Genomic DNA, 27,965 nt, shown 5'->3' with positions numbered 1-27,965 from the left:
TCAAGTGCTCCGGTTTCCTTCCGCATCATAATGAAGTGTGGGTTTGCAAGTTATTTGATGTCGGAATAAATGTTCCTAATGTGTAGGGAGTGGATGCAAAAGTGGGATAACATAGAACTATTGTCAACAGGTTTGTGGGGACTTGGTGGGCCTAAGGGCCTGTTTCCAAGCAGTGTCTCTAAACTAAACTGAGACTTAATTGACTGCAAAAACAATTTGGGACTTTCTAACTATATACGTGGATGTAAGTATTCTTTTTTCTTTTTTAGACACTTCCGTTCAATGCACTGGAAGCTACTGGCTTCATTTTGTGCTCAGATCTGCACAGTGATGATAGGAGTCCACATCATTCCCACCCAGAGGTAAGGAGCTGCCACCGCATGGATCAGATCTTTGTGCAATGTAAATAGAGTGACAACAAGCTGCAGCCTGGTTTCCATCTCTTCCCATCTTTATTTCCATGAAATTACTGAGCTGCTGGTTTGCATCCATCAGTTTTCCTTGCACCACATAGTCTGGTTCCATCCCTTGTGCTTGTGCACGGAGTAGTGAGCAGCCACGACAACAGAGTTGGCACTGGTACCTCAGCCAGAGTGCCCAACAACCTGGAGTGGTGCCTTTGCCCTGTGCTACACAGTGCTTCTGGTGACGCTGTTGTCTACTCCATCCAGATGCAGTTTTTCAAGCCGCTGGTGTTGGGAGTGGTGTTCTGATATCCACTCTGCAATGTAAACAGGATTCGTTCCAGCACTCCAGCAACCAAAGCAAACAGCACCACTTCTATTCGAAGTGCGTCTGTGCAATATAAATGCTGTGCTTGATGTTGCCTCTCGCCATTTTGCTCTGTTTATTTTGTTAACATACAAATGTACAAGTGTTAACCATGGCTTACTCAGTTTGTAGGCTTCTCTTATATGTCTCTGTAAATAGCTCGTTCTAAGCTTCCCTCAGTCTAGTTTCAGTCAATAAAATACTGAGTCAAGCACTTGCGCATCTAACAATAACAGTTCCCCACTACTATACCTAATCATCGTGGGTTCAATCCTTGTATCTGCTTGGCCAACCCTTTTTAGCCTCGTGCAAGCAGAGACACTCCAAAAGGTCACGCAGTCCCAAGCGTCCTTCCAGAAGATCGACACAGGACCTCGTGGGACCTACCTTTTATAGGTCCCCGAACCTTGAGGGGCCGAACCATATGTGGTGGTCTCTTTACAGTCCAATAATAGATATTGATTAACACAGTCCTGTTTATGCATTTTATTATTTTGTTAACCCATCTTTATGCTTTGTATGGAACTGTACATGATAGGCATTTCCCTAACCCAATAATAAAGTGATAAATACAATGTATTTGAAAGAAAATTCTAGAAGGAAGCAAACAAGAATAAACATTGAAACATGTGCCTTGGAATTCAAACATTTTCTCCAAAGTTTGACCAATCATCAATTAACAGGATGACCGTCTCGCAACATTATTTATACTATTTACAATGCCCTTGCAGCGATCCAATCGAAATTATGCATTTAGAGTTTGTTTGCAAAACTGCTATACATTTTATCAATTTAGGGGAAACAAGGAGAATACCTGGAACCCTCACCATCCTTCATACCAGTCTGAGCCTAGACTGGCTGGCGCCATCCAAAGCCTGTAAATTTTAAGTGTTAAGCAATTCTTACAAGTGCTGGCATTCTCCATTTTATGGTGTCTTTAATTTGGCCAGTATTAACATTCCCCCATTTTATCATTCATGATAACCCTCATCATAAATGATAACCTCAGAATACAATGATGACTGCTATACTTTAACAAATGTTCTAACAAGATGATGTTGGTGTAGCTTCTCGGAATTTCATTGAGCTTCCCGAGTTTTCGTGGGTGTAGCTCCATGATTTCTGTCTGATGAGTGTTCACCACCCGAGTTTTCGTGGGCGCAAATCCCATCCATCAATCTTGATAGTTCATTGGTCCTTGATTTGTAGTAGAGAGGAGAATTTCTAAGAAAACCTGGGAGGAAAGTTAATTACCCATGCCTTCACTAATATTTTTACAATGACGAAGATGCACCCAGGCATTTCTTCCCAGTACTTTTACTGGTGTCGGAGTCATTAGAAGAACTTGGTATGGTCCTTCCTAACGAACTTCTGATCCTTTCCTCACCCAATTCTTCACTGAGACATAGTCTCCAGGTTTTACTTTAATGGAAGTTGCTAATGAAGGCATATCACCATAGGCTACTCTCATTCTACAACGTAAATCCCTTAAGGCTCTGGTTTAGGCTAAGATGTAGTCATTCATCTCTGCGGTCATATGGTGGAAATTAACAATTTTTATCGCATTCTGGTTCTGAGGGGTTTTTAAAAGGCCTACCGTAAATAATTTCAGCTGGGCTTAATCTAGATTTCCCTGCAGGTGTGATTCTCCTCGGAAATAGGGCCATTTGGAGTAATTTAATCCACCCAAGTCCAGTTTCCACCTTTGGCTAATTCAGTTTTAAGGGTCTGGTTTGCCCTTGCTACAAGTCCAGCAGCCTGTGGTCAATAAGCACAGTGTAATTGCTGCTGGATGCCCAGCTGTTCACAGACATCTTTATTGATTTGTCCAATAAAGTGTGGACCATCATCTGAGCTAAGTTGAATGACTTTTAGTTTGCCTCATCATTTTAGGTACCACCACCTTACGTTCCCATGATACTTTTTTAGCTACTAATTCGGCATTACGATTTCCAATGTCTACTGGAGTCTGTCCTATAGTATGGGGGCCACACTTCATTACAGAGATTTGTCTGGGTAGCATTAAGGCCTTCAATAAATCTGTCACTAATTGTTTGTTTGATATTAGGGTTCCTGCAGGTTAGGAATTCCCTATTTTTCCATAATTGTCCAAAATCATGGACCACCGCAAATGCATATTGAGAAAGTGCAAAGATTTATTTTTAGATTTTCCCCAATAATAAAGCCCAAATTAAAGCAAATAATTCTGCTTGCTGTGCTGAATAGGGTGACTCAAAGGCAGCTGCTTCTACAATTGCATCAACAATTGCATACCCATACAATCTCTCACTCCACAGTCCAATGGATGCACTCCCGTCCACATATAATATGATGTCAGAGTCCTCCATGGGTGCATCCCTCAAGTCCTCTCTCACTAATGCTTCTTCCTCTATAACAAATAGACAGTCATGTCCTGCTTCTGATTGCTCTTCTGGGGGTGAAATAAGAAAAGAGGTTGGGTTAATCAATGTACAATGTTTGAACTGCAATTTCAGATTGTTCAACAGATAGATCTCATACTTATTTTGGCGGGCCATTGTTAAATGCCAGGTTTGAAGCTACCCCAACAATGCCGATACCGAATGTGAACTATACACTACAATTTCCTGCTGGAGTGTCAAATTAGCGGCTGATTGTAAACTATTGTAGATTGCAGTTAAGATTTGAGAGCAAAGAGGATGTCCCCTAGCTACTGGGTCTAATTTAGAGGAGTAATATGCAATGTCTATGTTTATCCCCATGCTTTTGAGTTAGTACCGAAATGGCACAGTCAGATAGAATTGTACAAAACAGCTTGAAAGGACGATCGTATAATGGTCTTCCAAATGCCGGGGCTTGCATCAATGATCTTTTTCAGTTTTCAAAGGCCTCCTGTGCTTTCGTTGTTAATTTAAATTTGCCCTCCTTGCTGGTATAGGGTGTTAGCTCCTTAGTTTCTAAAGCTATATTTGGAATCCATGGTCTGCAACAATTAACCATGCCCAGCCATTTGTTTGGCTTCTCTTGGGATTGGAAATTCGCAGATAGGTTCGAGTCTGCTCTTCTCAAGACTTCTTTCAGTGGCCGAAATTATAATTCCTAGAAATTTTACTTTCTCCTGAGCTACCAGTACATTTGATGGTGAGACCACGTATCCTAGATCAGCTAAATGGTTAAGTAGTTGTTCAGTATCTTTCCATTTACTGGATTCATTTTTGCGGGCCACTAATACATCATCGACATACTGCACTAATGTTGAATTCATTTTGAACTTCAAGGTACTTAGTTGATCTTGCAGACACCTGGAAAATAAAGTAGGCAAATTGGTAAATCCTTGAGGCAATCTGGTCCAGGTGTATTGTTGGCCCCATTCATGAAGTATTGTACTTCCGGTGGCGCTGGTGCCAGCAGCCTCCACCTACAGCCCGGTATCTTTTTGTTTAGTTATGTTAAAGTGTGTTTTTTTTGTGTTTTTTGTGTTTTTATGTGGGGGAAGAGGGCACGGTGCGGGGGATACCGTCCTTCGGCTGCTTCCTGGTGAGGACGCGACTATTATTCGAGTCGCGTCCTCGCTCCCCCCCCCCCTCCCCCCACAGCGGCCTACCTACCTGGATTGGCGCGGCCTTTCCTGCCGGGATCGACCGGAGCTCCAGCAGCGGCGGGACAGCGCTGGAACATCGCAGGGCTGGCGATGCCTTACCGGGGGTCGCCGTCTGGAGCCCGGAGTGCTGGACCTGCTGCACCAACATCTTGGAGCTGCGGTTTGCGGAGCTCCCAACGCGGGTGGCGCTGATGGACAGCGCGGGGTCCTGCGACTCTGCCCAGCTCGGCCTGCGGACTCAGGAGCTGCAGACTCCGGCAGCGGGAGGCGGCTGATCAGGAGGTCCGGGCCGCTGAGGAGGAGGATGCTCACCGTCGGGGTTCGGCGTCGGCGTTCCACCAGCCCGGCGTGAGGGCCTGAACATCGGGCCACCCGGGGCGGCGACTGCGGGTGCTCGGAAGGCCCCGACCACGGATGAACATGGAGGGGAGGCTGGCTGGACTATGGTGCCTTCCTCACCTTGGTGCCATTTATGTTATGTTGTGTCGTGGACTTTCTGTGTTTGTGCTTTTTTTTTAATTTTTAAATTTTTAATTCAATTTCAATTTTATTTTTAATATGTTGTATTATTTATTTATTATTTATTTTTATTATTTTTTTGTGATTTTTTTATGATACTGCCTGTAAGGGAAATTCATTTCGTTGTCTCAAATTGAGACAATGACAATAAATTTGAATACAATACAATACAATACAATACGAAGGCAAACAAATATTGGCTGTCTTCATGAAGAGGAAGAGAAAAGAATGCATGTTGCAAGTCGACTATCGAAAAGACTTTTGCTTCAGCCGGTATTTGGGCTAGGATATGGGCAGGGTTTGGCACTAGGGTGTGAAGTGGTTCCAAAACAGAATTGACTTCCCTTAGGTCTTGGACGAGTCTATATTGGCCCTCCTTTCCCGGTTTTGGAAAGGCTGTTATAAATTGATTGGCACTTCACCAATATTCCTTGTTCTAGCAAACCCCGAATTAATTTGTCAATGCTGCTGATGGCCTGTAGTTTTAATGGATATTGTTGAATTGAAGGAAGTGTTACCCCTTTTTGGTGAGTTACATGGATGAGATTGATGTTCATCCTACCTGAGCTGTGTCTTCCGCCCACACTTGAGAGTCCACATACCCGGATACCTCACTCCCCAGATGATGACGTAAGCGGGTAACAACTTTCCTTGGGGCCTGATAAAATTCAACAACATATTGATTAGACAAATTTTGCTTTTGATAATTATTCGGGTCTGCCAAGGCAATTGCTTTTCTTACCATCGTTCGTAGGTCTTTACCTTTTTCCGGGGAATTCACCTTTCGGGTCATGTGAGGAGCAACTTCTTCAGTTCTTTTCCATAACTGTGCTGGTATTTTAGCATACTCGGCAGTTCCCTCTTTTCCTCCCACTAGTGCCAACACGTCTATCTCCCAATCCTGTCCTTCGTATGATTTAAAGACGTTTTCCAGTTCTCTGTCCTTCTCACTCCTATCGTAAGCGAGTGTAATGTAAAGTGGGGGTTCTTTGTCCAGATCTAAGGCCCGCCATTGAGGGGTCACCATGGAGTAACTTTGCCATATGGGAGCCCAAGGGGTCACTATTATGCCTCTATTGCCACATTCTATTTTTAGTTGGAAAGCGCAGAGCAAATCTCTCGCCATCGGGTTGCAATCTAATCCGGTGGTTATCACAAATCTATGTTTGATTGCCTTTCCTCCATATACTACTTTGACTGGCTCAGAGATGGGATACTGGCAAACTTGTCCTTGAAACCCGGACAGGTTCTGAACTTCTCTTGATTGTGGTAAATTATAAATTGATTGAGAGATGACATGGATGTGCCTGTGTCTACTAGGAAGGTGCAGATTTACCTTCTACCTGTAGAGACAACATAGGTTCTTCATCAGACTTGCATCCAGTCACTACTAGGTTTGCTAATCATAGGCGTGTGAATGGGTTATTCTGGGAAGGAGATTTGTCCCCTTGGCTCTTGATTTTCCTGCTAGTTTCCTCTGTGCTCTCTAGGATCCCGTTGATCCCTCCATTCTCTTTGATCTTGGAAATTTCTTCTGTGACCCCCTCTTTCGTTCCTTTCTTTATTTGGGCATCCCCTACTCCAGTGACCTACCCCTCCGCAACTGTAACACTGGCCCATTCCTTATGGCCAGTATGTCCTTGACCCTGGTCTTTAGAGGACTGGCTCAAGGGCAGATGCTTCTCTATAATATCGATCTAGATGTTCCGGGACTCTAATTTATCCCAGTCCATGGTTTACTGGGGATCCATGGTTCAGGGTTGAATTTTGGTACTTCTTTTCTGATCACATATTCAGTTTTTTGTTTTACTGCAGATGGGCTATCCTGCTTCTTTATGTACCTCCAGTGATATCTTACAGCCCTAGCCATTTGACTGCCACTATTTTCTGTCCAATCCATGTTAATAGTCTTAATGGATTCTGCTACGTTGGTGAGAAGGCAATTCAATAAGATGGTGCATTATTGAGGGGAATTTGCTCCATTTCTGTAATTTAAGTCACCCGATTGATCCATATATAATTCAGAGAATCGCTCTAAAAATTCATCCGCTCCTTCTCCCCTTTTTGGTCTTACATCGAGTATTCTGGCTAAATCAATTGGTTTTTGAAGGGTGTTTGCAAGGGACAGCCCCCAACACGGCAATCGAAAGAATACAAACCCTGATCGTACCACCACAAATCGGATTCTAACAATACTCCAATCTCGATTAAAGCAGATACAAATATTCAATTCAAACGCACTTTAACTCCAATTATCTAACACCCAAAAATCCTTAAGCACTCACACAGCCAATCCAAGTAGCGGTCCACTATCTTAACACACTCTAAATCTTTTTACATTCACCAAGTATTTATACAATTCGGATCCGATAAAGATGCTACAAAAAGATGATGCTGGTTGGACATTTACAATTTACAATAATAATTTAACACGCTAGCGCACAGTTTACAAACACTCGATCTCAATGCCCGGTTGTGCTGTTATCAAAAACGCAATGGAAAGATGTTGACAAGCTGGAAAGGGTACAGAGAAGATTTATAAAGATGTTGCCAGGACTGGAGGGTCTGAGCTATAAGGAGAGGTTGTGTGGACTGGGACTATATTCCTTGGAGCGCAGGAGGATAATGGGTGATCTTATAGAGGTGTATAAAATCATGAGAGGAATAGATTGGGTTGATGCACAGAGTCTCTTGCCCAGTCTAGGTGAATTGATGATCAGAGGACATAGGTTTAAGGTGAAGGTAAAATGATTTAATAGGAATCAGAGGGGTAATTTTTACACACAATGGGTGGTGAGTGTATGGGATAAGCTGCCAGAGGAGGTAGTTGAGGCAGGGACTATCCCAAAATTTAAGAAACAGTTAGACAGGTACATGGATAGGACAGGCTTGTAGGGATATGGACCAATCGCGGGCAGCTAAGATGACTTTTCTCAAAACAATGAGGGTACATCAGGTGGGATTTACAACAATTGGTGGTCTGCAGGGGGGACTGCCAGGGGGGGGGGGGGGGTACCTGTAAAACGTGTGCTCCAGGAAATGGGCGTCCCACTTAGGCGATTTTTCAGGCGACTGCCAGCGACTGTCAAAAACCTGAAAAAACGACAACTGGAACAGTGACACACACATCGCTTCCTTCACCAGCCCGTTATGCAGGCGGGGGACAGGGCAAGCGGGGGGAGCGCTGTCTGATTGAAATTCACGGTGCAAATCCCATCTGCCCCCCCTCTCTCTCTCTCTCTCTCTCTATATATATCTCTCTCTCTCTCTCTCTCTCTCTCTCTCTCTCTCTCCCCTCTCTCTCTCTCTCTCTCTCTCTCTCTTCTCACTGATCTCTCTCTCTTTCTCTTTGCCCCCCTCTCTCTCTCTGCCCCTCCCTCTCTCTCTCTGCCCCTCTCTCTCTACCCCATTCCCTTTCCCTCTCTAGCCGGGCCTGCGAGTTGGGGGCTTTGCGTGAGTGCAGGGCGAGGGATGGGGTAAAACGAGCGAATGAATAATATTAATATAATATCAAGGGGGGTGGTAAGTGTGTGTAAGTCAGGGGGGGGGGGGTGTGTGTGTGGGGGTGGTTAGTGTGTGTGTTACGCCGCAGGCCGCCCCCCCCCCCCCCCCCCTCAACTGTGCGTTGAGAGGATGGGACCCAAAGGGTCTCACTTGGTCTAGTGAATTTTAAATGCTTCATATTGGTTGAGGAAAGACATTACAAATTCTTAGTAATTTCCACATTTACACAGGGTGGCCTCCTGCCTAGGGTCACCCACTCCATCCTAAGCGAACGACTGACTTACTGTGAGGGACAGTGGTGCAGTGGTAGAGGTGTTGCCATTCAGTTTTAGAGACCTGGATTCCATTCTGACGACGGGCGCTGTCTGTACGGAGTTTGCACGTTCTCCCTGTGAACACGTGGTTTTTCTTTGGGTGCTCTGGTTTCCTCCCACATTCCAAAGACGTGCAGGTTTGTAGGTTAATTGACTTCTATAAATTGTCCCTAAAGCGTAAAATAGAACCCATGCATGGGGTGATTGTTGGTGGGCAGAAGGGCCTGTTTCAATGCTGTATCTTTAACTAAACTAAACTAAGAAATCGGAAGTAGACACAAAATACTGGAGTAACTCAGCAAGACAGGCAGCATCTCTGGAGAGAACGAATGGGTGATGTTTCGGGTCAAGACCCGAAGTGTTGCATTGAGATTGCTTTGTTTATTTAGTGATGTCCTTCATGACACTTCATTCCCTGGAGATTAAACATTCTGGAGCACGACATGATAATGAAAGGAAAAAATGAACCTAATTTACAAGATTGTTCCAGGCTGTAATATAAAGAATCACCCCCATAATCTACAGCTATATTCAAAATGGCGTTCTGACAATGAGAGCTCATCGGGATCACTTGGATTGTTTTCGCTGGAACATCGGAGTTTCGGGGGGGGGGGGGGGGGGTGGGAGAGGGAGACCTGATAGACGTAGGTTATCAAAAATTGCAGCAAGATCTTGATAAATTGGGCAGATGAGCTGACGAATGGTTAATGGAGATTACTGCAGATAAATGCGAGGTGTTGTATTTTGGGATGTCATACCAGGGCAGGGTTGTGGGTAGTGTTGTAGCACTGAGGAATCTAGGAATGCAGGTATACAGTTCCTTGAAAGAGGCATCACAGGTGGATAGGGTGATCAAGAAAGCTATCGGCACATTGGCCTTCATCAGTCAGAGTATTGATTATAGAAATTGGCAGATTGTGTTACAGTTGTACGAGATTATTGGTGAGGCCATATTTTGAGTATTGTTTTCAGTTTTGATCACCCTGTTGTGGAAATGATGTTGTTAAATTAGAATGTACAGAGAAGATTTACAAGGATGTTGCCAGGACACGAGGGACTGCGCTATAGGGAGAGGTTGAGCGGGTTAGGACTTTATTCCTTGGAGCACAGGAGGATGAGAGGTGATATTATCGAGGTGAATAAGATCATGAGGGGATTAGATAGGGTTAATGCACACTATTGCCCAGAGTAGGGGAATCAAGAACCAGAGGACCTAGGTTGAAGGTGAGGGGGGAAAGATTTAATAGGAACCTGAGGGGCAACCTTTTACACAAAGGGTGGAGGGATATGGAATGAGAAGCCAGAGGAAGCAGTCCAGGCAGGTGCAGTAAACCCTTGTTTTAACGGAACTCTTTTTAATAGATCTCAGTTATAGTGCATCCCATCGCACACCCAGCTCGCATCACCTTCCTGGCCGCTTGCCGCCCCAGCTGCCCACACCACCCCCCAATCTCCAGCCCCTCTCCAGCCACCACCATTGCCACTGCCGCCCCTCACCTGCACTCCCATTGACCATGACCATTGACCCCCCCGATCATCGCCTCTCCCACAGCCGCCAGCCGACAGGAGCAATCAACTCACCTGGATTCCAGTCCCAGTTCCGGACCGAGTTCTGGACCGAGGGTCTTGACTTGAAACGTAACCGATCCATGTCCTCCAGAGCTGCTGCCTAACCTGCTGAGTTACTCCAGCATTTTTGGTCCTTTTCTGTGTTAGCCAGTAACTTCAGCCACTTATAAAATGATAACACCTTATTCGATCATTGCAAACAATCAGCAATAACAGACACCAACAACCCCCATTTAAGATGCATTTAGATAGGCGCATTGTGTGCTGGGAATGGAGGGATTTGGATCATGTACAGGCTGATGAAATTAGTTTATCTTGGCATCAGGTTTGGCACAGACATTGTGGCCCATAGGCATTCTTGTGCTATATTCTACAGTATGTTCTATGTCACCTTGACATCTGAATTGGTGAATGCACCAATGAGTGCAAACAATTAAAAGGGAAGGTCCCATGTTTAGTAGCTGTTCGTCACCGATCTTACGGAATTGTAATGGGATGCTGAACAAGGACAAAACTGTCGGCATGGAGAAATAGATAGGAGCAGGGCTAGGCTATTCTGCTCTTTCAACCTGCTCTAGCATTTCTTTTGAAGGTGGCTAGAGAATACAAACTTAAGTTGACCCATTCTTGTCTCAAAGGTCGGATTAACCTCATTACCAACCTCATTAGTTCTTCATCAGCTTTCATGAATGCAATATATTGCCTTCTTCTGGAATGTAAACTTTGACTTCAAATGTTCTGCTATTGAATGTCCACGTCATTGGATTCAGGTATCAAATGCCTGCCCACGTAAGATTCCAGAACCCTGCTCGATGATAATGTTTTCTACATGCACTGTGGCTGTGTGGCAAGATTGCTAGCACGGAATAATCCACAATCAGGGAACTACTTAATGGCATGTAAGTTCCTTAATGAGTACAATTTCAGATCAAAGGTCTAATCATCCTGGACAGTAGCAAGTTATGCAGGTAGATTTGTCACCCAGGGTGTCCATGTTTACTGCATCAATTTGAGATGCACTTTTAACCCAGAGTGCATTGTAGAAACTTGCCAGGCAGCATTTTCAATGGCCAGAGACCTGATCTACTCTGGCCCCACTCACCGTTAATAGATTTAAGTTTAGGTTTAGGTTCATTATTGTCACGTGTACCAAGGTACAGTTAAAAGCTTTGTTTTGCATGCTATCCAATCCGATTAGATAATACTATACATAGATACAATCAACCAAGCTCACGTGCTGTAGGTAGAGCAAAGTGAAAGATATAGAGTGCAGAATATAGTTCTCAGCATTGTAGCGCATCTGTTTCAGAGACAAAATTCAATGTCTGCAATGGGATAGAGGTGAGTGAAACAGCACCCTAGGTTTTCGAAGGACCGTTCAGAAGTCTGACAGCATGTTCAGAAGCTTGATAAAATGAGTTCCAGTCTGCAATTCCCAGCATGGCTCAGGTGCGTTTGAAATGTTAACCATGGGCTTGCTGCACTCTCATGTCTGATCAAAAGACTACGGGTCCAGGTTTCAGATCAGTAAACTTCTTCAGACTCCAGAATTCAGAAATTGGAGGTGTATAAGGACTTGGGATTGCTGGTGCAGGATTTCCAAAAGTTTAATTTGCAAGTTGAATCTGGAGCAAGAAAGACAAATGCAATGTTAGCATTTATTTAGAGAGGACTAGAATATAAAAACAGGGATGAAATGCTGAAGCTTTATGAGGCACTGGTCAGACCACATTTGGAGTGCTTTGGGCCCCATAACTAGGGAGGGGTGTTCTGGCAATGGTGAGTGTCCAGTGGAGGTTTACGGGAATGATCCTGGGAATGATTGGGTTAGTGTATGATGGGTTGGGTTAACAACTCTGGGCATGTACTTGCTGGAATTTGGAAGGATGAGGAGGGACCTCATTGAAACTTACCGAATAGTGAAAGGCCTGGATAGAGTGGATGCGGGGCGGATGTTCCCATTAGTGGGAAAGTCTAGGACCAGAGAGAACTGCCACAGCCTCAAAGGTTATGGGGAAAAGGCAGAAGAATGGGGTTGAGTGGGAAAGATTGATCAGCCATGATTGAGTGAAGCAGAAGATTTGATGGGCCAAATGGCCTAATTCTGCATCTATGGCTTATCAACTTATGTAACATCACCTGTCCCTTCCCTCCATGGAAGCTGCCTAGCCCGCTGAGTAGCTCTAGCATTTTGTTGTCAACTCTAGTATTACTTTCATTTTCTCCTTTAAATGTCTTTGTCTCACATGCCAGGAGTTAGCAGATAAAGCAGTCCAAGGCGATCAATCATATGGGAGAGCCAGTATTCTGGTATGTGTGCGGAAGGCATGGACATAGCAAGTCTTGGACTTCACCCTTGTTAAAGAACTGCCTCTAATAACAGCTCTCATAAGATTAGCTCCTGATTCACACTCCATTTCACAATGCGTTTGACACCTATGCTAAAATTATCCTCCAACTTGGTTGCTTTGTACTGCATTCATCAGATTTCTTGCACAGGAAGTAGAAAAACGACTTCTTGCTTTTGGAAATGGTGTTGAAATCTGTGCAAAAGGATTTTTGTTTTGAGCAGTCCATGCCTAGCCATATCATGCAGTGCCAGCTTCCACCGAGGTATCTCTGAGTAAGACTTTTTCCTGTGCGTCATTATCTGTATATTACTAAAACTCTCTGTTTGGTTGTTTGTATGCATGTGTGCATGCGTGCGTGCGTGTGCTCTGGTTTCCTTCCACATTCCAAAAACGTGCAGGTTTGTAGGTCAATTGACATTTATAAATTGTCCCTAACGTGTAGAATAGAACTTATGTATGGGGTGATTGTTGGTGGGCAGAAGGGCCTGTTTCCGTGCTGTATCTTTAACTAAACTAAACTAAGAAATCGGAGGTAGACACAAAATGTTGGAGTAACTCAGCAGGACAGGCAGCATCTCTGGAGAGAAGGAATGGGTGATGTTTTGGGTCAAGACCCTTCTTCAGACGAAGGCTCTCAACCCAAAACATCACCAATTTCTTCACTCCAAAGATGCTGCCTGTCCTGCTGAGTTATTCCAGCATTTTGTGTCTATCTTTAGTTCAAACCAGCATCTGCAGTTCCTTCCTACACATAAGAGATTGGCTGTGCTGCGTTTTAAATGATAACACAAAGGATTCCCTGAGTGGGGGCAAAATGCCAGCTGGAATTAGACCAGCTGGTTCGGAACAACTTACCAGCCAAATCTTTGCCCCTATCTTGCCCTTTTCTCTTTCCAGTTTGAAACAAGGTTCTCCCTGAAACCCCTCCCCTGCCTCATTGACTTATATTTTAAATTAAACCATGCTTTATAACACAGCTTTTTGATCCACGCCAATACATTCTCGACTCAGCAACATTCTTTATTCAACTTGATGAATCAATGCCGCATCGGGATTTTTCTTTTGGAAAAGGTGCTTCAATCCTTTTGACATTTGTTTGTTGACAGTACCGGGAGTCCAACAAAGGATGTCACGAAACATGAAACATCCTGTGAAAATGCAATACTTTCGTACAATAGATTGTGGAGTAAAACACAGCCAGCAACATGTCTTTTAAATAATTTAAGACATTTGTTTTATCCTACGGGTCCAACAGGAAATCTTTATCCTCTTGTTTCCGAATCATAAATCCCTCCCCATTTCAGGATACCTGTCAGACAGAACCTGCTCTTGTGCATCCCTTATCACAATCCACTCCCTTTGCCCAACCCTTTAGGCCTGGCCCTCGTGTTACAATGAAACCTTCAGGAAAGAGACTGCAGGCGCTGGAATCTTGAGGAGGAAACAGAATGCTGGAGGAACTCAGCAGGTCAGGCGACATTTGTGGAGGGAAATGCACAGGCAAAGAACAGAAGAAGGGTCCCGACCCGAAACGTTGTCAGCTCATTTCCATCCACAGATGCTCCTCGCCCGCTGAGGTCCTCCAGAACCTTGATTTTTTTGCTACTTTCCAACTTCAGGTGAAATTGTTTCAATTTATCATGCTTGTGTCCCTTTCTTATCTCATTTCTACAAATTTCCTCCCTAACGGTCAGCACTGATGTGCCTTATTCTCTGGTGGCCTTGTATCCTGCTTGAAATGGTAGGAAAATGGCTTTGAATTTGGTGGGCTTGCACCCTGCTTGAAATGAAATTTCAAGGAATAGCCGTGAGTCGACTGCCAGCCCACCAGCCGTGAGTGAGCTGCCAGCACATCAGGCTTGAGGGACTGAGCTGCCACCCCAAGAATCCATTTGGCCCACAATGTCCATACTAGCCCTCTGTAGCCCACAGCACCCATACCAGCGCCCATAGCCCCCCCCCAGCACTCCAGAGAGAATATTGCATGGGGGACCCCCCCCCCCCCCCCCCCCACCTAGTATAATGTTGTTATAGTACCTGCCTCAACTAGCACTTCTGGCATCTTGTTCCACATATCCACCACTCCCTGGGTTCTCCAGCATTTTCTGTTTTGTTCTTTTCTGATTCACTTGTGCCAGATGACCTACATGAGCTCCAATTTATCCAATGCGTCCAATGTAAAATTCACATCTGTAAGTCATCTTTAGTACTGGACTAGAATAGTGTATACATATCAGCCAACAACTGTGCCTGTCCCGTTAAATGTTTGTACATGCAGTGGAACCCAAAATGTGGTGATGAGCACAATGGTATTGGTTTATTATTGTCACATGTACTGATACTGTGAATGTTATTTGTGTGCTAGCCAATCCAGAGAACAATTTCTCCTAAGAATCCAAGTGGACTAACTTCAGTCGCCTCCTCAACAGTGGGGATCAAATGATTAACCTTTGCTTCAAGTGTGGTTAAGGCATTTATTGCACGTTGCCCTGTTGCATAACAGGCAGCGATTGATGGTTACTCTGATTGTGGATACACAGTGGAAGCCAATATCATGAGTACAATCGAGCCATACACAGCTTGTCCAAATAAAAAAATAACCAGGGTGCAGAATATAGTGTAAATCTTGATTGATTTATACAGAGTAGAGATTTCAAAAAGTGTAACGATTTTTGTGGGTGATAGTAGAACCTCTTCTGGATCCAGCACACAGAACGTCGCCATGCTCAGCAACATCTTGGCAGAGCCCTTCTGTTGGTCAATGTTCCTACTCAACCAGTTAGCACTGCCAACCTAAGACGTCTACCAGGCTCTTCCATAGTCTCGCTCCTTCCTAACATTTCTTCCAGCCCCACAAAAGTTCTCCGCCCTCCTTCATGCCTGTAATGCATCCATGTTTCCATCTAGAGCTTCAGTTGTCAGCCCCAACCTCTGGAGTCTCTTCCGAGACCCCTCCACTATTCTTCTGTAAAATGTGCTTCTTGGGCTTGGTCATAAGTCTGAATATCTTTATGTTCAAATAAGAGTAAGATTACTACAGAAAAATAAATATATTTCATCAAGGTCAGTATTTTCCAGAGAACAATTTATCATAATCATCCACGTGGACTAAATTCATTACACTATCAGAATCACAGCAACATGATTAACCTTTACACCAAGAGTGACTAAGGGCATTCATTGCACATTGACCTGTTGCATAATAGGAAGCTAGTGCTAGGTACTCTGACTGTTGCACACCACAACAGAGGACAAAATCATGAGTAACCATCCCCACTTAAAGCTAACTGCTCCCCTTGAAGCAGGGGTGTTGGGGTAGGTTTATTATTGTCCTATGTACCCAAGATACAGTGAAAACTATGTTTGGCATGTTGTGTTGTGTGGGTGGTGACTGTGGACCTCTATTCCATGGAGGCATAACGATAAGGGAGAGAGTGGGCTCCAAATGATTTGCATGCTGTTCTGGAGACCTTGGATGAAAAATGTGGAGAGGAGGAAAGATGTCCTGTCAGGAACAAGCAGGTTGGAGCCCCAACCCTGGACAAACTCAGAAATAGCAGTGGGGGAACATGGATGCAGAACGAGGGGAAGCCCAATCATGGGTTCACTGTGTAGTTGCCATCATAGATTGCAACTTTAAATGCAATCATGCACAAACTGCCTCAGATATTGTTCACTGCACCACATACCTGTTACTCACACAGCAGCATGAACACAGTGGTCAGCTCCATCAGCACACTTACTGACCCAAACACGATGCAGGAATTGGTGGCTTAGGTCTCAACATCCATTGCCACAGAGCAGAAGCCACCCAACTGTCTGTGTAATGGCTGTGGATTACACTGTGAAAAGGGGCTTCCAGACCAATACAATCCTAACCTCCAGCACAATGCACGGTACCCTCTTCCGAGAGGGTACCTCCTTCCGAGAGGGTACCTCCTTCTTACCAACAATTATTTCCTCTCGTCCTCTTTCTCCTCTCCCCCAGCTGCTGCTCCTGATTATCAGCAGATCACCTTGTCATTGCTGGGAACACTGTTTTCTCCTGATGGCAAGGATGGGCAGCATAATGTAGGCCCTCTCAAATCATAGTAACCCAATCTATCAAGTAGATCATTTACCAGCGGATCCACACGACACTAACGTTTATTCCTTAAGACATCAGCTCCTCATTATGACCTGAGGCTTTTGGAACATAATGTCAAACCATTCATTTCACCCAATGGAGATCAGACAATCTTCTTGTTTAAAGAACTTTTAAACATTGGGAGGTCTTTTTTATTTGTTATGACAGACTTCAACATAAATCAAGTCAAACTCATCCCTGGGACTGACATCATGTTAATGGTAATTAAGAAAGGTTACTTGTGGATACTTGCTCCTATTTGTAGACTTTTCATGCACCATGTGATAATTTATGTATGTTGAACTCCATTTCAGACATTTTATTCCATTGATATCAATGGAAGCAAACTTCTGAGAAGGAGTTCAACGTGCATAAATTACTAGATTATGCATTTAGCACGTACTACAGTACAAAAGGTCAAATTTCCTTCCCTCCATGACTTCCAGACAAAAGAAAAAAAATAACTATAATGCACAATTTAATTATTTGAGGAAACTTCAAATATATCTAAAGGTTTTCTGCAGATCATTCTTAAGAAGTGAGAGGATAAAGAGACTGGTAAACACAAATTTGTGTTAAGCACAGCACATATCCCCACAATCTCCCCCTCACCATCAAATATATCACACTCTTGCTACTATATTTGCATTGGCTGGTTATACTGTGTATATTAACAGTGTAAATCAATACTGTTGCTCACACAGTCGAAAACTTGGCTTCACTTTGCCCTAAGGTTTGCGAGCAGGAAATGTCCTCAATTGCATATATATAATATATTAGAGCATACTCAGCATCCTTTGCTTTGGGATGTAAGCTCGGGCTTGATTTGATTTTAGATACACTTGTCCAACAGTGATTAATGCTATGTTTCAATATCTCATCTTCTAATCTGCTTTATGAACTCTTCCCAAACTTTATTGCTGGCATCAAGTATGGTCTATCTATTGCTTTGTACTTGCAGGCCTGCATTGGTTCCTTCTCCCACAACACTTGCACCTTAAAATGTTAATTCTTGCATACAAATCCGCGCATTGATCTTGCGCCTCCCTCTCTGCGTGATGGGCACCAGCTCTTTATTCCTCTGGGACCTCTGTCTTCCAATCACAACCCTTTTCCCATCCCTAAATTCCAATATTCTAGCATTGGCAGCCATTCCTTCAACTGCATAGATTCTGGAATTCCCCCCTAAACCTTCCTTCCACTTTATAACTTTCATTATTTAAGGCGCTCCTTCAAAATATACTTCTTGGACCAAACACTTGGTCACCTGCCCTACTTGCTCCCCATTGTGGGTCAGTGTCAATCTTTGTCTGATCATTTTCCAGTGAATAGCCGAAGGCTGTTTTGCTATGTTAAAGGCACTAACTATATAAATGTTGTTGCTCTCATGAGTATTCTGTGCCTTGATTCTCTACATTTCAGCTTTTATCTGTATATCTTTTCTTGTCTTTCCCTGTCCTTTTGCACTCTTAATGCTTTTTTTCTTTGGCTCTATGAGATGTGTTTTGTTTACACTCCAAGATGTTTTGCTTCCAGCTTTTGGAAAAAATTTATAGCTGGCAATTTAACCCACTGCCTCATCTCTATAGCAAGGCTCAGGAATCCTGATACTTTTGCCTGCATTTTTTTCCCCTTTATTTATTCATTTCAACTGAGGTTTTTGCCTGCTCACAAGAGTCCATTTACATTTAACAATGTATATATTTTGTTTTTAAGTGGTCTTTGCTGAGTGAATGTGTCTCAAAGCACATGGCGTGGCAAAAATGAGATCCTGATCATGGAAATGAGATTTGAAAAGATGCATCTACAAAGCTTCTTCTTTATAGTGGGACTTCAGTGATAGCAGCAAGGAAACTGTAGACCAATGAGCCTGAGCAATCACAGCTCCTGCAAAATATTGCAGCCGCTGAAATAGTGAAATAAAAACAGATGAGAATGGAAACGTGCAACAGGTCAGGCATCATCTGCATGGAGACAACCAGTGCTAGCATTCATGTCAGTGCCCCTTTTACTCCTGCAGAGATGACAATAGATATAACACACAATTGTCCAGCACCTTCCAAGGCCTTGCGACATCCCCAAAAACTACACTGCCATTAAAGTACTTCAGGCTTTAGACATACAGAGGCCCTTCAAACCACCAAGTCTGTGCCGACCAGCGATCACCTTGTACACTAGCACCATCCTACACATTAGGAACAATTTACAATTTTACTGAAGCCAATTAACCTGCAAATCTCTAAGCCTTTGGATTGTGGGAGGAAACCAGAACACCAGGGAAAAACTCATGTGGTCACAGGGAGAACGTGCAAACTCCATACAGACAGCACCCATGGTCAGGATCAAACCAACATCTCTGGTGCTGCAAGGCAGCAATCCTATCGCTGTGCCACTGTGCCACTGTGCCACCCCTGCCTTTGGAGTGCAGATGCCAATGCAAGAAACATAGCAGCCAGAAAGTGAACAGCAAACAGCCACAAATGCCCTGCAATGGATAACTGGGCAATCTATGTTATCTAAAGTTCAGCCTGCAGCTCACTGGCCTCGGTGCAGGTGCTGGTGGCATTGTTAATGCTGCAACTGGTTCTGCTGGTTTTGCTGTTGGTGCTACTGGTGAATTGGGTGTTGGTGCTGGTGCTGGTTTCGCTGGCAGTGGTAGTAGCGGAGAAGTTGCTGGAAGTGGTACCAGTGGTGGTGGTGTGGGTGTTGACATTCCTCCCATGGAATAAAGCAGAAAGAGGCTGATGCACCCGGGATCACCAACACACAGAATTCCTCTCCACTTGCTACTTTCTCCCTGTGGAATGGTCATGATTTCCACTATAATTGGCCTCTCCTTAGCGGACACACTGTCAGAGTTACTGCACCTACTGATTATCAACTGCAACAAGCTATATTTGTACAGATAATTTTAAAAACAGCAATGTGAATTTATATATCATTAATATGATAATATATCCCACAGGAGCATCATCAGTCAAAATGTGGCATTGAATTGCCTTGAAACATATAGAGCCCAGAACACATGATCTTGGACAATGAAATAGGAAGAATAAGGGGGGTGTGGAGAAGGTTCACAAGTGGTTTACCAGGATGTGGTTTGGTATTTGGGGTTGGGCACTTTCTCTGGAGCATCCTGGAGGGTTGACCTGGTATCAGTAAATAGAATTATAAGTGGCAGAAATAAGGTAGACAAGAGTCTTTTTTTTTTCAAAGTAGAATTGTCAAATACTAGAGGGCATAAATTTAAGGTGAGAGGGAATGTTTGAAAGGAGATTTGCAAGGCAGGTGTTTTACACAAAGAGTGCCAGGTGCCTGGAACACACTGCCAGCAGAAATTATATGAACAGATACAATTGCAATGTTTGAGATGCATTTAGACTGACATATGAACAGAGAGGGAATAGAGGAATTTTGATCATGTGCAGGCTAATGGAATTATTTTAAGTTGGCTTCATGGTCGGTGCAAAGATGGTGGGCTAAAGGGATCCTGTTCCTGTGCTTTTCTATGTTCTATGTTTTAAAGATTTTAAAGAGCTAGTGAAAGAATTGGAACAGTGTAGGGAGTGAGATCCAGGTTGGACCCAGGTGGGGGAAGGAATGACTGTGAACGGTGAGATGGTCAAAGGCAGTGCAGAGTCAGAACTGATGGAATGCAGGTACCTGAGGGATGGTAGATACCACAAAGAAAATGGGAGAGATGGAGTGATGGGAGACATTTCGTTTGGACCTCAACGGGGTCCAAACGACAAATAAATTGTATTGTATTGTATTGTGAAGTGACAGAGAAGCCAACATTATTTTTCCAATAATTACAGAAACATGTTTGCTTTCAGCAGGTGTGGCTATCTTAGGGTGGGGACATTGTCCCGAACTGTGACATTTTGGCAACAGTGAGTATATTATTTGAAAACACAGGTTCAAGTTAATTACATCACATTATCTCTTCAATCTTTATTTGTTATAAGCCAAGATACATTAGTGGCCTTGAGCTGTTTTGATTTTCTAAATGCCCAAAAGTGTGATGAGGTCAGCAGAACTTAATACAAGCCCTAGAGGAGGTAAGTGAAGGAAAGAAGAATTGAACTGAAGGTTGCTCTGTCAAAACAGGGAACAAGTGCCTTAAGACAGCTGGTGTAGGTCATACATAGTGCCTCACTGCCAATAATTGGCATTGCTCTCCAAAAGCACAACAGGCTTATTCCACTAAAGTTTAAGACATATTAAAAAAAATGAAGATTACGTCTAAAGAAAATCCGAAACAGGAAGACAAACTGTTGTTGTTTCTCGATGTTTCCATTACAAATCGTGTAGCCATGTGTTGATTTTTTCTTTGAATTTCTTATTGTCTTAATTTAATAAGCATGATAAGAAGCTTCCAAAAAAAATATTTTAATTCTTGCTTGTTCTCTATTTTACTCCATCAACAGTAGAGGGATGGAAACTTGTCCCTCAAGCATTATTGCGTATCTTGCACCCGAGCTTGACTTATGGACATTTTGTTTGTGTGATGTGTCATCACTGTTCTAAGAGCACCCAATTTGCACATAATTGTCACCAGAAACAGGGCAACTCTCAGATAATATATATTTTTATGTAATGTTATTTGAAGAATAAAAATGTTCTAAAGTGGAAAGTCAACTTTGGTTATGCACGAAATAATAGAGTAGGACTTTAACTCGCATCTTTCAGACTCAGAGATACCAACCAAGCTACAGCAAGAAAACATTGCCAGAAAAATTAGCATGCAATGTTAACCATAAAATACTTCAGAAATTCCCCGTATGCCACCTTAATTTGCTGTATTTTTGCAAAGTTGGTTTAGAGAAAATTGGAATATATTGCCAAATATTTTGAAACAATTATTTTGTATTCGGATTTAGGATTAGAATTAGAATGTAACATTGGGAAACAATCCAGGTCTAGCAAACAGCTAACAATGGCCTGTTTCCTTTACGTTGGTACTCTTTTGCATATCTTTCATTCATTTGTTCTATATCTCTCCACATCACCGTCTATATCTCTAGTTTCCCTACCCCCTGACTCTCAGTCTGAAGAAGGGTCTCAACCCGAAAAGTCAATAATTTCTTCTCTCCAGAGATGCTGCCTGTTCCACTGAGTTACTCCAGCATTTTGTGTCTATCTTCAGTTTAAACCAGCATCTGCAGTTCCTTCCTACACACCAGGTCTAACCTAGGTCGGAGGAGGGAGAACCATAAGTCTTCATCACTAGAACCACCATGTGGAGCCAGCAATGGCTGCCTCGCCAACAGTCTGTCTGCCCCTTCCTTCTCTGTAGTTTCTTTAGTATGTTAAATGTATGGGGTTTTTTTTAATTTATTTTTGTTAGAAGCAATTATACAAAGATAAAATGGTCGACATAACAGTTATACAATTTTTGTACTGCTTCAGAGGGAGAAAGGATCTTCTGTGTTGTGGGTGCTGCATCTTTGTGGGGCCAGTGCTTACTACAGCACTCCATACTAACCTCATGAGGCATTTAGAATTTGTGGCACACATGTTCTGTTGAATGCACTAAATTCCAGACAAAGCAGTGTCCAGATGTTATATTTTTTATCACGGATGATATTTCTTATATTTTCTGATGAGATAGAAGGTCCATCGAGTCAATGTCTCATAGTTTTCACATCAATCTAATTTCCCACTTATTTCCCTTTAACATATTTTCTTTCACATGCTCCCCTCTGATTCTCCTGCCACCCCTCTATAAATGTGCAAATTCAGTGTCCAATTAACCAAACAACCTTTGGAATGTGGGTAACCATCTTGGTTGGTCCTTTTTTTCATTTCTGGAAAGGATACTGAAGATCTCTTTCAAGGAATGTCATGAAAGAGACTCCATAGTCAATAGTTCAATGGTACTTTATTCTAACATGTACTGAGGTGCAGCAAAGTTCTTTGTTTTTGATTCATGATTCAGTAAAATATTACTTATACATATGCCCAATCATAGTTGTACAAACCTAGTACAGACAGCACCCGTAGTCGGGATCGAACCATGGGTTTCTGGCAGCAACTCTATCGCTGCACCATCATGCCTCCCACATTTTAGGAGGACATTTTTATGATTCCAGTCTAAAGTTGTTATTAATGTAGAGTTAGTAACTTGGCCATAACGGCTCGTTGTCCTGGCAGCATTGCAGGGTTGGCCTGACCTTGCCAAGCAAAGTTGGTGGTGTCCTCCACTGCTACTCCACTGCTCCGTGCCACTGTAGGCCATGACTGATCCATGCACTTGGCCTCTTGGAGTGGCATCCGATCCAATCGAGCCCCAGGCAGCTGCAGGGCCTCCAGCAGCCCACTCCTCCAATGCCTCGATCCCTATCCATGAACTCTCATTCCTCATCACATACAGCCACCGTTTAGACTTCCTCCCCAGGTAGTGCCTCCCGTGACATAGCATCCAGAGCGTTTAGCAGGACGCAGGAGGTGAGACCCCTATCCAATTCCCGAGCTCCCTTTCAACTCCCTGGAACTCTGGTCCCCATGATCTGCATCAAAGCAACAAAATAAGCATTTTCCTCTCACTAAAATGAGAAAAAAAAATCTTGGAATTACTAAGAAGATCAGCGAGTATCTAAGTTCAGCAGCAAAACAAAAACATCTGAGCTGAGGGTGGATTCACTTTTTATCCAATCACTTCAACTCTAATGCCAGCCAAAGTAACACTGAATGGGATTGATTACCTTGGTTAAATAAACGTAAGTGCAGGTACATAGTTTTATATGTTTTGCTTTATCTTTGACTTTTTAATTTTACAACAATCAATGAGTTATTTTGTTTACTTGTATTCAAATTGTTGATTTTTAATTTAAAAAAACCCACAAAGTGCTGGAATAACTCAGCAGAACAAACCCATTTCTCCCCTTCCCCCGCTCATCCACCTAGATTCCATCCTTTGGCTTCACAATTTGTACCTCCTCTATATTCAACACACCTTTAGTCTTTTCACCTCTGGCCTTTGTCCAACCATCTGCCTTTCAAAAATCACTCACCTGTATCCGCATATCACTGAAGAAGCAGTTTGAAGAAGGGTCTCGACCCGAAACTTCACCCATTCCTTCTATTCAGAGATGCTGTCTGTCCCGGCAGTTACCCCAGCATTTTGTGTTGATCCACATATCACTCAGCAGGCTTTGTCCTGCCCCTCGTTTCTTCCAGCTTTCTCACCCACCCCCAACCATCATAATCGATCTAAAGATGGGTCCCGACCCGAAATTTCACCTAGCCATCTTCTCCAGAGATGCTGCCTGACACACTGGGTTACTCCAGCATGTCGTTTCTTACTTTGTAAACCAACTTCTGCATGTTCTTTTGTTTTTTTTTTGATATCTTTCTCACTGGTGATGTTTGACATGCTGTCTTTGAACAGACTGTACCCCAGTTCATGATTTCCCTTTCAACCCACTTCTGTCCTTGAGCTCTCTACCAACTCTCTGATGCCTTGGTTCCCTCACTCTCTTTCAACACATCCATACTCCCTTCAAACTCACTAGGTTCACTGGAAATTGTATTACAGTACCATGCAACATCTTAGAAAAAATAATAATTATAAGTATGCCAAGGTATTAATAGGAATAGCATCCAATACAGGCAGTACCTGATATATGGGCATTCCTAAGCAGGAATTACTTCCCATAACTTTATTAAATTCACAAGTCCAATGTTGGTACATATGTCCATTCCTGTGAAAAGCAGAACTATTTTCTTCTCTCTCTACTTTTTATAATGGTTTTTTCTTATTTGCATTTGATGTCACTCATTACAATACTATGGAGGTGTGCTTACCATATTGTGTGAGTTTTGTGTATTTGCTAATCTGTGGACAAAATCAATTGTAAAACTGGAACTTGTTCGTTATCTGTAGTCTGGAAAATCAGCTAGTCAGATACCACTGAAGTCCTAAGCATTTCAGATTAGCAGAAATTTAAAATGGATTAAATTTGCCACTTAATAAAAGGATGCGTGTAAAAGAATTGTTTCAGCAACAGTCATGCCCATGAAGAAAGATTGAATGAAATATTGCAGCCCAAGTTCTTTGGCCCAAGTTTCTGAATCTTTCAACCCTTTAAAACATGTTCTAGATAATAAAACATCTTGGATCTCATGTTAGGAAATAACTGACTTTTCCTGAAATACATGCTATTTCCAGGTGTAACCATTTAGAATCTGAACTCGTTGAACTATTCTGTAACATACCAGATGTTGTAATTTACCCTCCAGAACTTTCAATAAATTCTTCCACAATGGAATTTACGGGTTGTGTAACTCATTGGGCATTTGGTGCAGCAGATGAGGCAACATTCTCTTCAATGGCAGGTGCTCTTGCCTCCAGCTCTGAAGCTAGCATTCAGTACATGCCTCAGCATTTAATATGTCTCCCAGCAACTTTAAGCAAATGGATAAAAACTGCAAAATGGATCTAAACATTGTCTGTCATGATTCCTAGTCACGTCATCAACTATGCTTGATGTCGGAATGCTTGCGCATTCTGCAGCAGGGTGCATTTGGAACACATGTGTGTATTTTGCAATGCAAGCCCATGGTTATATCATTGATGTCAAAGGAAGGGTCTTGACCCAAATCGTCACCAATTCCCTCCCTCCAGAGATGCTGCCTGCCCCGCTGAATTACTCCAGCATTTTGTGTCGATCTTCGGTTTAAACCAGCATCAGCAGTTCCTTCCAACACATTGATATCATTGATACAATTTATCCCAATGTCTGCAAACACTTTACCAAAGGGATGGTCAATACAGAAGGGATTGATCCTTGCAGAAAGTCAGAAAGATTCTACCTCATACAAGTGGGAAGAGAGTGCAAGGCAGTAAATAATATTCTTGTGTAACAGCACGTGAAAGTACAGCCTCAGTGCTTCCAGGGAGCCCGCCTGCATTTACAGACCTTCTCCTGATCACACGTTATTATCTGGTGAGTTATGCAACACGCAAAGTATTTATTGAAAATTCTGGAGAGCAACTCGTAACATCTGTCATCCTGCTGCTTGGACCCAGTGTATTGAACTGTTGCAGTGGGTAAAAAACACGAGGTCTGCATCTATTCCTCAACATTCATAAAGTAGATTATCATTACATTGTTGGAGTTCATTATGCACAATTTGACTTCCATGTTACCTACATCATACTCATGATACGACGCACAACGCGCACATGATGCACGCATGGTGTGCGTTATGCGCGCATGGTGCGTGGTGATATAGGCAGTGGCGCGTGGTCGCGCGCGGTGCCCAAGGATTTTGTGATGTACGAAATCTTCACACGCCACCTGCGTGACACGCAAATGATGCCAAAGCGGGACAGGCCCTTTAAAGCCAAAGGTATTTGGCAATGATAACAGTGGAGAAGCTAATGCAAAAATTTAGTTTTGTTTCGTTTAGTTTAGCTTAGTTTAGTTTAGTTTGGTTTGGTTTAGAGATACAGTGTAGAAACGGGCCCTTTGGTCTTCTGGAGTCCACACTGACCAGCGATCACCCATACATTAGTTCTATCCCACACAGCAGAGACATTTACAGAAGTCAATCAACCTACAAACCTGTACATCTTTGGAATGCAAGTGGTCACCCGGAAAAAAACCCACTCAGTCACAGGAAGAATGTACAGACTCTGTGCACCCGTAGTCAGGACTCTGGCACTGTAAGGCAGCAACTCTACCACTGTGCCACTGTGCCGCTCGAGCATGTCTCTCCACAAAGCCTTTAGATCCAGTTGCCTGATGGAGCTTGGAGGATGCTCTCATTTTTGGTTCCCCTATTGGCCTCAGCCTGCAACTCAATGCAGATAGCACCAACCAGGCTGAGCGGTTGCATCAGGCCATTCCCAGGTGGGAATTCCCAGAGACCTGACTTGACCTCACTGCTGGAGAGATGCTCTGGCCTTCCTTTCTACCACTGGCCTTATGTCACAACTGTTAGCAGATGACCGATATGTCACAGCTAGTGAGTGTCCAGGGTCATCTCACAGAGTCTCTGTCTGGTGATCTATTCATCCCATATAACTCCAGAGATTTGTCTGAGAATTCGCAGATGGAAGCTGCCCACTTTTAGAGAGTTTAGAGTCTTTCTTACTTTATTTTTGCCTTGTTTAATATTGTCACGTGTGCCAAGATACAGTGAAAAGCTTTGTACTATTGAGTCAAACCATATTTTACATAAGCCCAATCAAGCCATAGACTAGGACAACAGGTAGAGAAAAGACTAGAGAACAGAATACAACATAACAGCTACAGAGAAAGTGCAGATAAAAAAATGCAGAGCCCGCAATGAGGTAGGTTGGAAGATTAAACTACATCTCAGCTTGTGGGAGGACCGTTCAATAGATTGATAACAGCAGAGCCAAAGCTGTCGAGAGTGCAGGCAGCCTCCTTTCTTACAGCAGTCTGGGTAATGGAAATCTGCCCAACCTAATTCATAAATCACTACCAAAAAATCTGGCCATGGAATAAAAAATTTACTCTTCTGAAATTTATGTGGAAATAAATAAATAAATAAACTCTAAATTTGTTTTTTTCAACTTGTCTTTCCTGGCATATGCGCAAATTAAACAGCTTTGCATAATGAAAATCAGGACACGGGTCATTTTCTAAGAACGTAGCTTCCCATAACATGGTGGTCACCTATAGTCAGAGGTCTTTGTGATCAAAGATGATCTCCAGTCATTCCAGCCAGGGGAGCATAATTTACCATAGAGGATAGAGGCTTTGTAAATTTTTGCATCATCAAAATAAGCTGGGAGAATTGAACCAAGACAGCAAAAGTGACCCATGTCATCCAGATTTATATTATTTATGTAGGTTTTGAATTGAACCCAATACAACTATTTTTTTTTGTGAACGAACATCTGTATTTCTTTGTTTGTACAAATAGCTGTGCTTCTGTTCCTCTTCATATAAATTAATGACAATAAACGAACATGTACATTGATTGAGATATTTCTAAAAAGATTTGCTGCAAAAGAAATGCTTATTTTCACCCATGCTTTCTTCTAGGTAGCTCTGAGCCAAAACGTTGTGGTTTAAACAGCTTGAATCCAAATTCCTGAAAAACACTCACAGTGCTGCCATCTTTTAGATAAGATGCTAAATTAACGCTGAACCACTCTCACAGATGCATACGAAAGATTACCCTGCATTGTTTGATGAGCAGGAGAGTTATCTATGCTAATCTAGACAATATTTTCCTTTCAATCAATGTAA

General features: G+C 42.9%; 1 long non-coding RNA gene across 1 annotated transcript; it reads left to right on the top strand.

Annotated features, from left to right (window-relative positions):
• The first annotated feature begins 269 nt into the window (after positions 1–269).
• LOC129695539 (uncharacterized) lies at positions 270–27,965 on the top strand. The gene is made up of 3 exons (XR_008723179.1): positions 270–362; positions 20,571–20,627; positions 27,759–27,965. It is a non-coding gene; the product is annotated as an uncharacterized LOC129695539 (long non-coding RNA).

Source organism: Leucoraja erinacea, chromosome 3 (genome assembly GCF_028641065.1).
Source record: "Leucoraja erinacea ecotype New England chromosome 3, Leri_hhj_1, whole genome shotgun sequence".
NCBI lineage: Eukaryota > Metazoa > Chordata > Chondrichthyes > Rajiformes > Rajidae > Leucoraja > Leucoraja erinaceus.
The sequence above is the reverse complement of the archived record's forward strand: the minus strand, read 5'-3'. Positions and strand labels throughout refer to the sequence as shown.